This window comes from Ptychodera flava, chromosome 20, assembly GCF_041260155.1.
Source record: "Ptychodera flava strain L36383 chromosome 20, AS_Pfla_20210202, whole genome shotgun sequence".
Taxonomy (NCBI): domain Eukaryota; kingdom Metazoa; phylum Hemichordata; class Enteropneusta; family Ptychoderidae; genus Ptychodera; species Ptychodera flava.
Genome location: NC_091947.1, coordinates 32,184,708 through 32,199,984, shown reverse-complemented (window position 1 = coordinate 32,199,984; position 15,277 = coordinate 32,184,708). Strand labels below are relative to the sequence as shown.

General features: G+C 36.5%; 3 long non-coding RNA genes across 4 annotated transcripts; 1 reads left to right on the top strand and 2 right to left on the bottom strand.

Annotated features, from left to right (window-relative positions):
* Positions 1–68: 68 nt before the first annotated feature.
* On the bottom strand, positions 69–14,488 carry LOC139120679 (uncharacterized). 2 transcript variants are annotated; one of them, XR_011549131.1, is made up of 3 exons: positions 14,042–14,446; positions 10,050–10,163; positions 69–1,580 (listed from the first exon to the last, which is right to left on the bottom strand). It is a non-coding gene; the product is annotated as an uncharacterized lncRNA (long non-coding RNA). The 2 variants fall into 2 exon arrangements; XR_011549130.1 differs by lacking the exon at positions 10,050–10,163 and having other exon boundaries at positions 14,042–14,488.
* Positions 4,822–7,058, bottom strand: LOC139120678 (uncharacterized). The gene is made up of 2 exons (XR_011549129.1): positions 6,301–7,058; positions 4,822–5,539 (listed from the first exon to the last, which is right to left on the bottom strand). It is a non-coding gene; the product is annotated as an uncharacterized lncRNA (long non-coding RNA).
* Positions 7,086–9,288, top strand: LOC139120677 (uncharacterized). Its single transcript, XR_011549128.1, has 3 exons — positions 7,086–7,245; positions 7,997–8,210; positions 8,355–9,288. It is a non-coding gene; the product is annotated as an uncharacterized lncRNA (long non-coding RNA).
* Positions 14,489–15,277: the final 789 nt, after the last annotated feature.

The following is a 15,277-nucleotide window of genomic DNA, read 5'->3' as shown; positions in this document are numbered from 1 at the left end:
TATTCTTTCATTTTACTCATACTCACATGTTACACTACACACATCAACAATTTAAGTTCATACAACTGTTATGCAATTAAAAAAATAATGTCCTTTTTATTCACTGAATAATACTAATCCAATGAAATATTTACAATAATTGACACATGTGTTAAACAAAAGCTGCGGTTTCTGAAAAAAAATCACAAACAATAATATAACCAGACTTTTTGAAACCAATATTTCAAGTCATTCATTGAACGTCTGTACAATTGTAGCAGCGATTTAAAAAAAAAAGACTTGGCAAAAGACAATGGTAAAAATTTTGCCAAATATACAATTATGCAAACTTCACCACAATTTGAAACAGTCTTACTGAGCTGTACCCTAAAAACCTCCACACCAACTTTCAAATCAATTGGAGTTGTGGTCTCGGAGAAGCTTCTTGACCAAGAATAGAAAAAATTCCCAAAAAATACAATTATACAAATAATCACTGTTTATGACTCGTCGGTGTAATAACATGAGTACAGCCTGTATCTAGTAAATAAAATTCAAAAGTTGAGTGGTCTTTGTTCAAAACTAAAAATGCATCATTGAGCTTTTAGCAGAATCAAGAAAATGCAAAACATATGCTTATACATTAAACATTGTCCTGTAATGAGTTGTCAGCGCTGTTGATATTGTCATTTGTCTGTATAACGGCTCATGGCCCACAGTACAATCAATTACCCACAATGCTGTTCGATTTGTACCAACGACGTTAGTTTTCTTGTAACTTTTTCAGTTCTGCATAAAAGCAATAATGTGAAGTCTCACGATAATTGATTAATTATATTATTAAAAGTACGTTGAAATATTGCAGTATAAATTTCAAAGAAACCATTAAATAACCACAAAAGTCACATTCTTCAGGTACTACAAATGTCACAGTTTTGGGAAGCACGTTATTACCAACTGAAGGGGTCATTCTCTGAAAATAGTTAGCATGTAAATTTCTTTTGTCTTTTCTATTTGGAAAAAATCAATATCCTTTTGTTTCATAAAACAGGTGCAACAATTCTCCCTACTTTCCATCACTTTATTCTGTATGGCTGAGGACACAATCAGTGGAAAATTTACAAAAATCCTTTCTCTTCTCTCAATCAAGCACAATTTTCTTAATCCTTTACAATGGGAATTGAGAAGAAAGGTGTTTTTAAAAGTACGTTCTCAGAATTTCTACACGTGGTCCAGGAATTTGTCTACACATGGGAGACATGGTAGACTTCACAGGGGAATCTACATTGGTACAAATCATGATGTATTGTGGGAAATCTCTAGTACTGTGTGGCCCACCATCCTCATCTTCAGGCTCTGGTCTGATTGGGGCCACGCCCTCAATGCAAGGTAGCCTCAATATGCATTTCCTTTGATGCAAGTGTTTTTCCATAATGTACGCAGTTTCACTTCTCTCTCTATCCCATGGCAAGTGTCTCCGAATAAAGGCACCACCCTTGCAACTTCTGTCCTGCTCGCTGTCCTCAGAAGAAACACACAACTACCAAATGTCTTCAGCTTCATGCTAGTCCTTGGATAGCCCCGTTTGCGTCCTTCAATTTCTGTAAATAACGATACACAGAATAAATCATCAGAATTGTACATTATCCATTTAGTTTGTTTTTGTTTAAATCTTTGTATTTATAGACCTTTGATAATTCATTTGAAAGTACTTCATTAGACTAGAATGGTTAAAAGTTGATATGTATGCAAGAAATTTGATTTCTGAATCTCACTGAAATGTTGATTCACTATACACTGGAGTCTATGAGAAAACTATGAATAATTTTTTTTACAATGCTTTAAAACAAACACATTCTGTGCTTTCTGAGGTGTTTGACAATTGATACAAATGTACTTGATTCAAATAGGGTGTTTGAAGGTTCAGATGTGGACAACAGTAATGATATTGGAATTTCAACTAAACATTTCTATTTTCATGGTACTAGTGGTCAACAGGTCACTGTTAAATATTTTCCCTGACAAAACTTGCTATATCTTACTATGTAAGTAATAGAAATTGTTCATTGCTCTCAGTGAGCTCGATTTACAATAAGACAAGCCTCAGAGTTGCCAAGGCAAGATGTTTAGTGGCAGATAATTATACTTTTGTTCAGATTTACAGTTAAATGACTACCGAGAGTGAAATAATGCAGCGAATCATTTTATCTCCCAAAAAATGTTTTGAACACTTAAACTACTTTTTTAACAATTTAAAGTGAACCCCAACCCATTCAAATTGTGCTGGCTGTAATAACTGAATGCTCCCTTGATGAATAAACTGGTCATCTATGTACTGTTGCACAACTGACAAGTTTATGCCATAATATACAAATATGAAGATAAAAATGTTTTTTCACTGATTCATTGCCTATTTTATTATTTACTAAATATTCCTGTTTTGTTAGGAGAGACTAACATCAATGTATCTCCAAGACACATGGTGTATGGTCGTGCTTCCACTATTAATTTTGCAAAATATATCATCAATTAATGCTTCAGCAAATGGACCAAGTCTTTGTACGTTGGTCGAGAACTAATACAGTAAGACATATACGTTAGAATATTAAATCTGTCAAATTAGGATGGAATATTGAGGTAGAAATATTTTTGTACCATGCAGCTTTGACCTACAGTGCCTTGTAACATTTACATATATTGAACTAAAAGAGGGCATGTCATGCTGGGGAATCACCCAAATCAAAGACTGAACTGACTGCGTATGGGTGCCAGTATGGATTAAAGGCAGGGGACTCGGAGCCTATAAATACCCCCTATCTCCCTGGGCATTCATAATCCAACATGAGTGGCACATGGTAACAGCATCAACGAATGCTCCCGAAAATCTGGAGTTTTCAACAACCAAAGAGTAAATTAAAGCATTGTTCCAACATATTACTTTTGTGAATACTTGTGGCATCACCTTGTTGGTGAAATTCTCTCATTATATCCATTTTAAGTTGATTTTTGATGCGAAAACTGCTGCGATGCTGTGGACGTGTTCGAAGCATTCAAAGAACAATAGGGGAAAGCTTTCAAACAGCTGCCAATCACGAGGGGATGCACGATCAAACATTTGTTGTGTCAATCAGATCGATACGATGTCAACAATGAATAAACATTTGTACCACTGAGCCTTTTATACCGTCCAGAAATTTCAAAGCTACAATTTTTTACCCTGACATATAATACAACGACCTTGCACAATAATGATCATTCCACTGCTTCTGTTGGGTTTTGTTGGTTTTTAAATTCGCTCGTGGCCCCAGTAGATTTTTTTCAATATGATACACAATTTGAATTTTTTTCAAGGTAAATTTAGTATATTCTCTTGTCCACTTTGATAGAGTAGACGTCGAGCCCGGCACTGTTGACTGAGATCGGGCTTGGGGTCATTTAATCCTGCAACCTGAAGAGTTCTGTATGATCATCGTTCAGCATTTGGGTGATTTTTGTTTGGTCAAAGTAATCAGTAACAATGTACGCAAGATTCCTTATGTTGTTTTTGTCACCATCATACACGTATACGAACGGTTTTTGATTAAAAATCGTAAAAATATCCAGTGCTTGTAAATGCATGCACAGATTCTTCAGTGACTGTTTATGCAGCAGTCGTCGATTCGACAAGGATTTGCCACCATGTAACAACTGTAAACACCGCGTCAACAGTCCCAGGTATGTAGGAGTATCTCAAACTATTGTTTCAACACTCTGCTTCTCTATATAAAATTGCAGAGTTTACACATTTCATTGTGATTTCAAAGTTTGACATGGGCTAAGCTACATCACTATCAATTACATTTGTATCTTCAAAAGAAGATTATAAACGCAGATTTCGTTGCTTACCCTTACCAAAAAAACATACTGGAAAGTAGATGTAATGTATACTCAGACCCTGTGAAAAGTATCATTTTGGAAAAATTTGTAGTAAATGCGTATACTTGAATCCTACTGCACATGCCTCAGGTAAGAAAAAATTTGAACGAAGCTGCCCCAAGAAGTAGTTTGTAGTGTCCGAGTACGCTCAGTCCCTACAATTGTGCTGCAAATCTTCATGAGAGTGTAAGGTTAGAATTGTCAACAGTTCCAAGGCTATGCGAAACCTACATAACTTTGCAATAGCCATGGTCTGTGCCAGAGTTCATCATTACAGAGTCTAAACTTAACTGTGCACTCTAAGCAGATAACTGCAGTCTGAGTCAGAAATTGCGAAGAAAATTTACAGCAGAGTCTAAGTCAGATATATGGATAGTATGGGTACGCTTCAAGTGTACACTCCGACTGGATGGCTAACTGACTTCTGAAATCAGGGAGTGAAATTGCCACAGATTGAGACAGCAACATCTATTTCACACATTGCTTGTGCCAACTTGTGGTATTCACATGTTCTTTAATGCTCAACCATTTCATCCAGGAGACTACATATAGAGCTGACACAACTTGCCTTCGCATGACTATGAAATAGCATGATGACAAAGTGTTCTAATTTTGTGTTCTTCTTACACAAGAACTGCACTTCAAAAACTATATCATTGTTTGCAATCATGCATGATTTTTTTACAGTGTTTCATCTAGAGAGGGGGACAGGGGATTCCCCTCAGCTGACATGTTGGCACCCCCAGTATTTTGTCAAGGGGGGACCTGCCCCCATGAAATGGCGCCAGTCACACCTTAGAGATACAGGTAAAACACATGCATGAACTGGTGAAATCCCCCCTAAATTTTCTGGTAAAGGGGAACCCCCCCTGTTGATGCCATCCTAGATGAAACACTGATATTAAATAAAACTGCATCTACAAAATATTTAATATACAGTAAATTCATCTTTATTTAATTTTAAATCAGGCACATTGCATGGTCCAAATCAGTCTTTTTCAAATGTATTAGGAACGTGACAAACAAAGTTACAATCTTTGCTGAGTGTAGCAACAGAAACCATTACCTCATAAAATTTGGCTTACAGGGATGGCCACAACTCCTTGTTTTTCTTTATGTAAAAGTTAAATATGTGGAATGGAACAGTGAAAAGACTGTCAGTCACAATTTTTTCTTTCATCTCTTCAAATTGATTTATGACAGCAAGATGTTCTACCCTTTTGCAAACACACACATCTGAACAGAAAACTGGATTGGGACAATAAAGTATGCACTTTACCTTCATACTTGTTGTACACAATGAAAAAAATTTGTAAGTAACGTGGTCAAGCAGAAATAGCCTGTACTTAGGATATTACCCGTAAATTCAGTAGCATTCCGTACCTTTCTTGAGGGAGATCATTCACAACAATGTAAACAGGCCAAACACTGAATTTTTATGAACAGAAAAGTGCTACACCATCAAAGTTGATTTGAAAAGAGACATGTAGCTCCTGGTTTTTCTTTTCATCATCAGTTTGGATGAAGAATCCATCTGCTTGAAGATGCTTCTTGTACAGCTTTTCGTCCAGGACATCAGCTTGTATGTGTTGGTATGATTCTGTAGTGTCTTAAATATTGCAGACCACTATGTTTGCCTTCTCCTCTACAATAAAGAATATAAAGCAATAAATTATCTGTATACTGCATGTTCTGCAAAGCTTCATATTATTATAAATGCCCCCCCAATAGTTGTATATATTTTAATCAAATTCAGTCCATTCACGCATTTAGAAACAAACTATGCTGTCCGAACATAATAATTTAGGGCAAATAACACACGCATCTACAGTTCAATACCTTTAATATGCATGTACAATTGTGTAATTCAATAAGCTTTACAATAACACTATAAACAAAATATGACTTCTCTTAAATTGTGTCCTCTGTGTAGTCTACTGTGAGGCAGATTTTCCTACTTCTACATTCTCTACATTGGCAAATAAAAATATCTAAATTGAAAATCTTCCATCATTGGTTGTGTAATTTTGAGCTACATACTGACAAAGCAACGTGGTTTCAAAGAAGCCTGTATGTCATGTAAAAACCAACCTATGGAATTATGTCAATCAATACCCTGTGCAGTAGATGGTTGATTTTTGCAATTGGCTCTATCAATTCAGTCCATTCACGCATTTAGAAACAAACTATGCTGTCCGAACATAAAATTTAGGGCAAATAACACACGCATTAACAGTTCAATACATTTTTAATTTTTGCTGAGAAAACACAGTGTATGGAAAGTAGATGGGAAAGTATTAAAAGTGAGGGGTGACTGAGCAATTGATTTAAAGAATTTAGGATGTGAATAGTTATTTTTAATCACGCAAAAGAATATGCAACATATCAAAATATTGGACTACTTACGTGAGAATCAATGGCGTTGAAAGCTGCTCCACTATCGGTAGTCACCATGCACCAGTACTTCCGCGTTCAGGTTCTGCATTTGCCTCTCCGACCACTTCACTCTCACAATTATCTAGCTCAGAGTTGTTGTCAATGTCAGTTTGCTGTTATACTATCATTAACTCGTAATAACTGGTTATCATTTCGTTATGTGGAATTTCGGTATGCACATCGCTGCAAATGCCGTTTCGAGGTGACGACGAAGGCGTATCACTGCACTGTGCCACGCGTACAACGCGTACGATCACCAGCTGTTTCTGAACCATATTGAAGCTTCGATATGAAGAGACACGTTGTCACCGATGGCTGCTTCTGAGCTTGCGAAACACTATGTCATCGTTGCTGTTCCATCGCCATCTTGTCATTCGTTGTAATCCTTTATGTGGGCTTTTCAAATGGCAAAGGTAAAACAGTGATCGTTTTTCTTGTAGTTGATCGACGATATCGTTCCTTGTTGTTTACTGCGTCCGCCATGTTTGTATGGTGAATGGTACCGTATGCAACACGCATTGCCGTTGGCTCTCACAAAGGTCAAGGGTCAGTGTCACTTCGTTCAACATCCAACTGTCATAATAGTTTTCGCTTGGGAACTAATTTGAGGGATAATTTTTGTTCATTTTTTAGTTTAAACTATAAAAACAGGTGATTCACTTAGTTTGAAATTATCTAAAGACCTTATCACTGCATTACAAATCTAACCAATGACACGCAATGTTTTAATTCTGGCGGTACTGCGCACGGCGCAAATTGTCCCGGCGGGTAGATTTGGAGACTGGATTTCAATCAACAGCAGCTGAGAGCAGTGTAACCGTATCGTCCGCAAAAACTCATTCTAGCGAACTATAAATCGTCAAACAATGGGAAAATCAAGAGGCAAGAAAGTATCTACTCACTTTGGTGACCATGGTAAGTATTCAATATGAAGTTTTATGGTTTCAGTCGTGCAATATTTCGAGTCATCGTTATTCATCGTATGCACTGGTAGGCATATATATGCATTTGACCTTGGTTCATGGATACACAAAACCGGCCAAAACCCGACAATCTTTGTATCTTAACTATGATCAGACCTAATTCCCATACATTTTTGAAAGACATTGAGGTATAATATCCGCACTGAACCATGATTATAAGTTAGAAAATTTGTATCATTGTCTCCACAATGTAAGGAAGGGTTACGTAATAACAGACCATTCAAATCCCACGGTATCAGTGATTGTCCGTTAATTCCGAGCTAGCCCATATCACGTGCATCTTCAACCAATCATTTGTGACAATTCCGGTGGATTGCATGGCCACAGCATGACAGACCCAGAAAACATGTTATCAATGGACCATGCAGCTCCATCATCATATTTTCGTTAAATCAACTTATATTAATAAATGTGAAATTTATGAAAGAGTACACTGCAAATACTGAAATTGCTTTTAAAGACAGAACTTATTTTTCTATTTGGTAGCAAACATTTTACCTGCCTGTGCCATTCTGAGCAGTACAGGTTTACTGATGAAGTTCTTCATAGTGAATGTGTTTTATATTTTTTAGAAACTGCATTTTTGTGAAAGTTGTCAAGTACTTTGATTACACAAATATTGTAATAAACAAGGTCACATACTAATTTTATTTTTATTGCATTCAATATTTCTTACAATGAAGATGCTGGCAGTTATACCTGGTTCAAGAGTATTTACTTATGAACAGCAGATGAACAATGCAAGGAATAAAGGAATACACTGAAAGAGTCTGGGACCAAGGCAGCACTCTTCCTGCTGCAATGCTTCTACAAAACAAAGGATCTGGTTGGAAAAAAACTTGAAGGGTGCTAACTGTCGTGAAAGCATTGATCCTAATACTGTTTCTGCAATTATTGGTAAGTTTCATATATTCCTTTCTCTTTCCCTACAAGCACCTCACATAGTGCAATGAGTGTAACTTTATGTGAAATTAACATATTTTGTATTTTTGCTCACATGAAGTCCATGCTGACTATTGTTATCTAACTATTGATCAACAGATAATGATGGAAGCAGAAGTGACGATGGAGATGGCAGTATCCATGGCAATACATTTCCTGAGCATTCTGGTGTACAAATGGATACTGATATTGACTGATATAACTAACAGTGAGTGAAGCATTCCATGAATCTGTCAAACTTGTTTCAACGCAACAGAGACTTCATACTCAGAGAACATTTCATCATTACATTTTTCACAATGCAAGTACAGTGAAACCTAATCCTTCGAACAAACCATCTCAAACTGAGCAATCATTTTTACTGGACTGCTGTTTTCACATTTCACTATTTACAGAAAAGATATGTACATTTACCTTATAATGAAGTGTGACATCACTCAGGACAGTACATTAAGCAATTTTACTATTTGTCAACATGCTGAACAATGCAAGTTGGATATTTTGTAAAACCTTTTCACTTCCGACAGTACTTGATAATGTTGTCAAAATACAGTACTCATGCCGATAAAACAAACTTCTGAGAAACTGTATTTTACCTCTTTAATTCAAACTGCTGAATTGAACACAAGAATTTTATTTCTTGCTCCAGCTTCAACAGTGTCATACTGATTTTTTCACACCATTTTGTACATTCAAGTTTTTTGGTGAAATTGTCATTTATAATGATATTTTTAACTCTGCTGTTTGAAATATTAATGCTTATTTGAAGATTTTTTTTAGTACACAAGTGCCGATAAGTGCTAAAATTAATGGCAAATATTTAAATGTATTGGTTTATAAGTTAGTCTGTCACTTACAATATCCTAAATTGCTCATCACAAATTTTCTAAAAATACAAGAGTTAGAATTTTTGGACACAAATATTTGAACGCACACAACAGTAATGGTAACGTCATCTTTCAAAATATGCATTGTTGTTGTTTATATCTTTCACACTGTTATTAAAGTATGATCACTGTTGTTAATTAAGCAATATGATTGTTTCAGTGTGTGCTTTGAATAAGAGACAGGAAAATGAGGTGAGTGTTGCTGTTGACAATCAACATCAAGAGACTAAGGTAACTTATCAATACTGCATGAATGAGTAACCCCTATCGATCACACACCCCCCCCCACCCCACCCCACCCCACCCCCCCATCCCCGCAGTCGATTTGATAATGGATGACTAGCATATACATTATGTGTACTTGTTTATGCTCGACGAAATCAAGTACGCCCATGTGTACACTTTTTTACCCCTCCACGACAAGTACACTCCATGATACTTTTTTCACGGAGGTTCCCTAAGATTAAGTACGCTCTACGTATACAAAGCGTTCCAATATTGGATGATATTGGATAGCTTTAAGTAGCATCACATTGGATTCTGTGTACTATATAGGTACACTCTATGTGTAAAACATGTATCTTTTTTCTTTACTGATTCTGTACAAAGATAATACATAGTTTTGAGAAATATGTACACTTCACGGGCTACATAAAGTAGGCAAAATGTAGGGTGAATTTTGGTAAGGGTATTGCTGTTAGCTAGGTGCTCTGCAAATATAACCAAACATAAACGGTCAACTTATAGTAAAATTGTCTTACTTTGTGTTGTAATGGTTCTGCTTAACCATGTTCATGTACCATAATTCACCAACACTGGTGCTTTGGTTAGCATGTCCTTCAAAGTTCACAACTTTAAACAAAAAACTTATCAGTGCAGACTTTGTACATGTGTATGAAGTACATACCTCTCAATCTTCTCAGTTGTTGGCATGCCTTTTCGTGTGACTCTGTCATTCCTTGGGGCACTACACTTTTCCTATTTGCTCAACCCCTAATAAATATCTCCAGGGGACCTGCAACTTGCAAGGAAATAAATAAAAAGAGTTAAAAATCCTACTGTGAAAAATTAAATTATCTTAAAACACAGATGATGAATCATCAGATTTCACGTGACAATAATGACGATGAATCACCATATTAATCTGACAGTCCATCAACACATATTTGAATCAGAAATATATCAAGCGTTTTCATTGCCTGAAAAGGCTCAACTTCATTGGATTCACACTGCACTATGCATTCCTGCAGTATCTCAGAGCTGGTAGACTGTCAGACCATTGATGAAAAATTGACTCTTTTTACATCCATGGTCATATCAATATCTAAAATGTGCATGTAATTGTTGAAAGTAACACCACATTTCATTTTCAGCAGAAACAGAAATAAAATGACATATCATGTTTAGGTAAGATTAAATTAATCTCATGTTAACTTAAGCCCCCACTAGCTGTATCTTCTAGCATTGTTTTTATGATTTTAACGTCAAGCCAAAATAAGTTTGTGAGAATGTTCTAATTTTGGTGATGTATACACTTATTATTAACTAACACTGGGACTGTACATGCAATTTTGGACAAGATAAAGATTGCAATGTGATTAAATATTTGCCAAAACATTAAATCCCATCACAGTGCATACAAGCAAAAACCCTGTATACTGTGCATATCTGCACTGAAATCTTCACACAAACTGCACAAAGCAGTCCAATGTAATGCACAGAGCATTGTGCAATTCATGCGATAAAATGTTGAATGGCCCTTACTTCATCATTGGATGGGCCACTCAGGGCGCAACATTCTCTGAATTGTTTGGTCACACAGAGTTCATGCTAATGCATGTAGTTCATACATTCCCGCAGTGAAGTTGGGCTCACCTCAGTCATACCGGTAGTGTGAAATGTTAAACAATTCAATACCCAACACTGTAGCTAACAGAGGTGGAGGTCTGAAGTTTAGTGGAAAGAGATGATTGATTATGTTAACTAAGATTTCTGCTAAAATATCAAGCGACCAGGATGACATTTGACCCAGCCAATATGGCTATAGGTCTGATTTTTGCTGGACGGCCATCATGGGAGGAAAGTGTACAGCAAAAAACATCAAGTAACCAGGATGACCTCTGACCTGAATTTAACTTATTTGCCAGTATTAGTGCAATAGCCTTCATATTTGGTGGGATGAGGCGTCACATCATGAATTACTTAAGATCTGTCAAATAAAATATTATTGACGTTGACTATAGCACGTACAGGGACAGCATAACGATTGGGGAGAGTCACTTTTCTCAGCATCGTTTTGAAAAATTCGCCCTCCCTCCCTATAAATTTTTTCCAGTCCCTTACCGGCCAGCACAGGTTGAATTCGTGAACACACATATCACAGGTCACCACTTTATGCACATACAAGGCCTCATTAAATGTGATTTAACAGTGAAGATTAATCGATAAAGTGAATTAGAGTGAAAATGCACCTATTTCTACTAGCTTAAAATGCTAATCATGCAACCTGAACTTTGGCTCGCGGCACGTGAATTAGCCTTATCCGTGGTCGTACAGGTAACTCTCTTGTGCTGCAGTGTATGAGTAATTGTCTATGTTTGCAAAGCGGGGGCACTCTCGGAGAAATCCTACCGGTGCGCACAGTAAAAATCACAGTCCTTAGCAATTTGTAGAGTTGTGCAAGTCCAACATATCAATAATTTGTCACACAAGTTACATAAACGATACTATAGGGTAGAATTCAGAGAAAACCAGGACAAAATGGGGAGATACATGTATTTTGAGGTAAACAAATTTCAAGACTTACAGCTAGTGGTTCTTTAACCCTTTGAACCCGGCTCAGACATAAATGTCTGATGACGTCATAGAGTACCAGGGGGTCAGGGTGCAATGGGTTAAACATGCTAGTCGTCATGTACATGTAACTTTGCATTATTTATAACCTTCTAAATTAATACTATTATTGTGACAAAGGAAATAAATTGACAACATAAATCATTAAATGTAATGTCTCCTATGACTATAGAAAAAAAAGGTCAAAAAATATCAATGGGCCCTATTCTGTCCTTGAGCATTGTGCATACATAATTTGAGCTTGAATAAGTGGACTTGTGGGATTGAATTAAAAAATCGGCCAACATTCAACTGATTACAGTTTCAAAAGAAAATAAAGGATTGCAAATCTTCATTATCTTATTATAACCTTCATGCACAGCCATTTTGAGTAGAGGTTCAACAAACAATAGAGCGTATAAATCATGTGTTCCTGGATTACTTTTCATGGAGACTGAACAGAAATTACAGGGGGTAAGGCCTTTTTTGGGGTCCATTTTTTAAAAAAGTATTTTGAATTGTCATGCATGCCTTTAGGGCAGGGTTACCATTTTTTGCGCAACTATTGAAACTATTTGAAAACAGGATGTGGCCAATACAGTGCTTTACTAAAAAAATATCAAATTTAATACATTGGAATCTGTTAGGCAAAATATTGACAGTTTTCCCCTATGCAACATGCATTTTATGTACATTTATCCATGTTTGATAATTTATGTAATTCTAGTAGTTGGAATTTGGATGCAAAATACATCTGTGTACAAAAAATTTGATTTTTGGATTATTCAATATACATTGTAGTCCATGAGGAAACCATGATTTTTTTGCAATAAATCAATAGCTATATCTGTGTTTATAGATGCTTAATTATTGATATTAATGCCAGTGTTCGAAATTTGTGGAAAAAATCAACCAGTCACCAGGACTGGTAACTTCAAAAAGTTGCCTGTCCTGCCAAAAACTTACCAGTCCTGATACTGCGATTGCTTTTTGTGCCTAAGTATTTTTGTTATGGGCTGTTGAGTAGGATGAATTTACGGGAAAGAAAACTGTCTTGCCATAAAATTTGAATGGGAGCCGAGAGAAAAAATAGCAGACATATTTTTAAAGAAGACTCCCCACGCTAAAGTCAACCTGTCCGCAAGACTGGTAACCTTTTTATTTTACAAGTCCTGCAGAAAAACAACCAGTCTCGAACTGCCGGACAGGTGTTATTTTGAACACTGTTAATACACTTGATTAGATTGAGCTGGTTACTAGTGAATGTGTGTTCAAGAAATTTGATTTTGGAATTTCACCGGAATGTTGATTCACTAAACATGTACATTCTGGTCTCTGAAGAAAATATGAAAAGGTATTTTGAAATACAACACAAGCTAAATCTGTGCTTATATAAATGTTTGGCAATTGAAAATGTGCACAATGAGAATATTGGTTGAAAGAACAGATGTGAACAAAAAATGTGATATTTGTCTTTCACCCTAGTGATTTTTTGTGAAGGTTAAAAGTATTCTTTAACAGTTCAAAGTTAAATGAGAAACTTATATGTCAATTATTAAGATATCATTTATACAGACTGTGACTCACAGGGCACATGAAAATTTGGAGGGACAATCTTTTCCTTGCTAACACTTTTTGAAGGGTCATTATTTTCCATTTTATAAGGCACTTTTGCTGATCCCTGGGATTGCTTTTGTTTAAGTATGTAGGAGGACTACCTTTTGTTTTCCATTGAAACTGTAATCTGGTTGGTAAATTTTCTGGTGAGACAATCTGGTGCCAACACAGGCCTCTAAAAACACCAATCAATCCCCCCAACCGTAATTTTTGTCCAGTCCCTGACAGGTATCAACACTCATTAGCATAAAGTGACCCGGAAATTCGATGTTCATAATTCGTTTGAAATTATCAGGAATATCGATGATTTAAAACAAACAAACGTTCGATACTGTGCCAGATACAGATTTTGCTGGACACGTTTATACCAGAAGGAGTAGACGTATCCCATCCCAGACACTTGGCTGGTCAAGAATAAGTGAATAGCTATACAATACTGTACATACATACCTGGTAAATTGTAAGCTTACACGAGAACCGTTCAGCTGATGCAGGACTCTTTGGCGATCACCACACTGGCACTAGATTCAAACGTACCGCATAGTCGTCGAGACGGTCCAGGATTTCAAGATTAGAGTCTTTAGTGGACATTCCTAGACACCGGCGGGACGTGTCAGTACTAAAATGTAGACGAACGCAACGTTGAGTAGGCGACGCGACGCTATCCATAACAATGGCGTCTTCTGAGTATGGCTCCCCAAGTGCTCAAATATTCACGAAACGAACTTTGCAAAGAATTTGATAACTATCACTTTTCACTCAATCTTGAAGAAAATGTTATTTTTTTTGCTCTCGTTGAATAAAAATATTGCTAACTGAACCATATATTCGTTTTCGCCAGCTAAAGCATGGAGGTAGAAAGAAAGAGAGCAGCAGGCTACGAGCTAGCTAGGGGATCAATTTTCATCAACAGGCTGCCAGCTGTGCAGTTTACCTCTCAGCATGTACACAATGGGATTTCGATTTACGCATTTTTTACCTTCATGAATATTCCGGTGGCGAGATCTTTATCAAGATGGTCAAAATATAGCAGCTATTAGGCCTAATTAAAACTTTGGGAAATATGAACACGGTTTGAAATCAGTCTGATATAATAACTACCAACCTATACATGTAGGCCTACTGACGGGAAAAGCGAAATTCTAGCACTTTTTTATGAAATCCATCATCGTATATCACGGTCGCAATGTACATGCGGACTGAGCTCAGAGTTCACTATGACTTGACGTTGGATTTAATGGACCACGAAGGTAAATGCAGAAAGTGGAAAAGACATTTTCTTGAGCAATAGTCGCTACAGTCGCGGTATCTTTTCCCATACACCCGCTTTTCCAGAAAAGTGTTTTAATATAAAAATGTGTAGGCCTACAATGTAGGCTAAAACTTCGAAGTTCATCGTCTAAAAAATGATTTGATATGCAGCAGTACGGTCTATTTTTTATATCAATGAGTATACTGATATTATAAGTTCTCGAAACTAGTACAAATAATTCCCCTAACTCTGAAATTAATGCGCGTTAGTTCAGAATTCATCACGATAGATCGATGCATCAAAATTTACGGATTCATGTGACTGAACTATCTTGTGATTTGTTTGCTAATTGACGTTTCGGCGGCGAAAGTCCAAGGCCCAAAGAAGAAGTATGCAGTCCAATCACATATTAGAAGAAATAACCACAGCTTTCC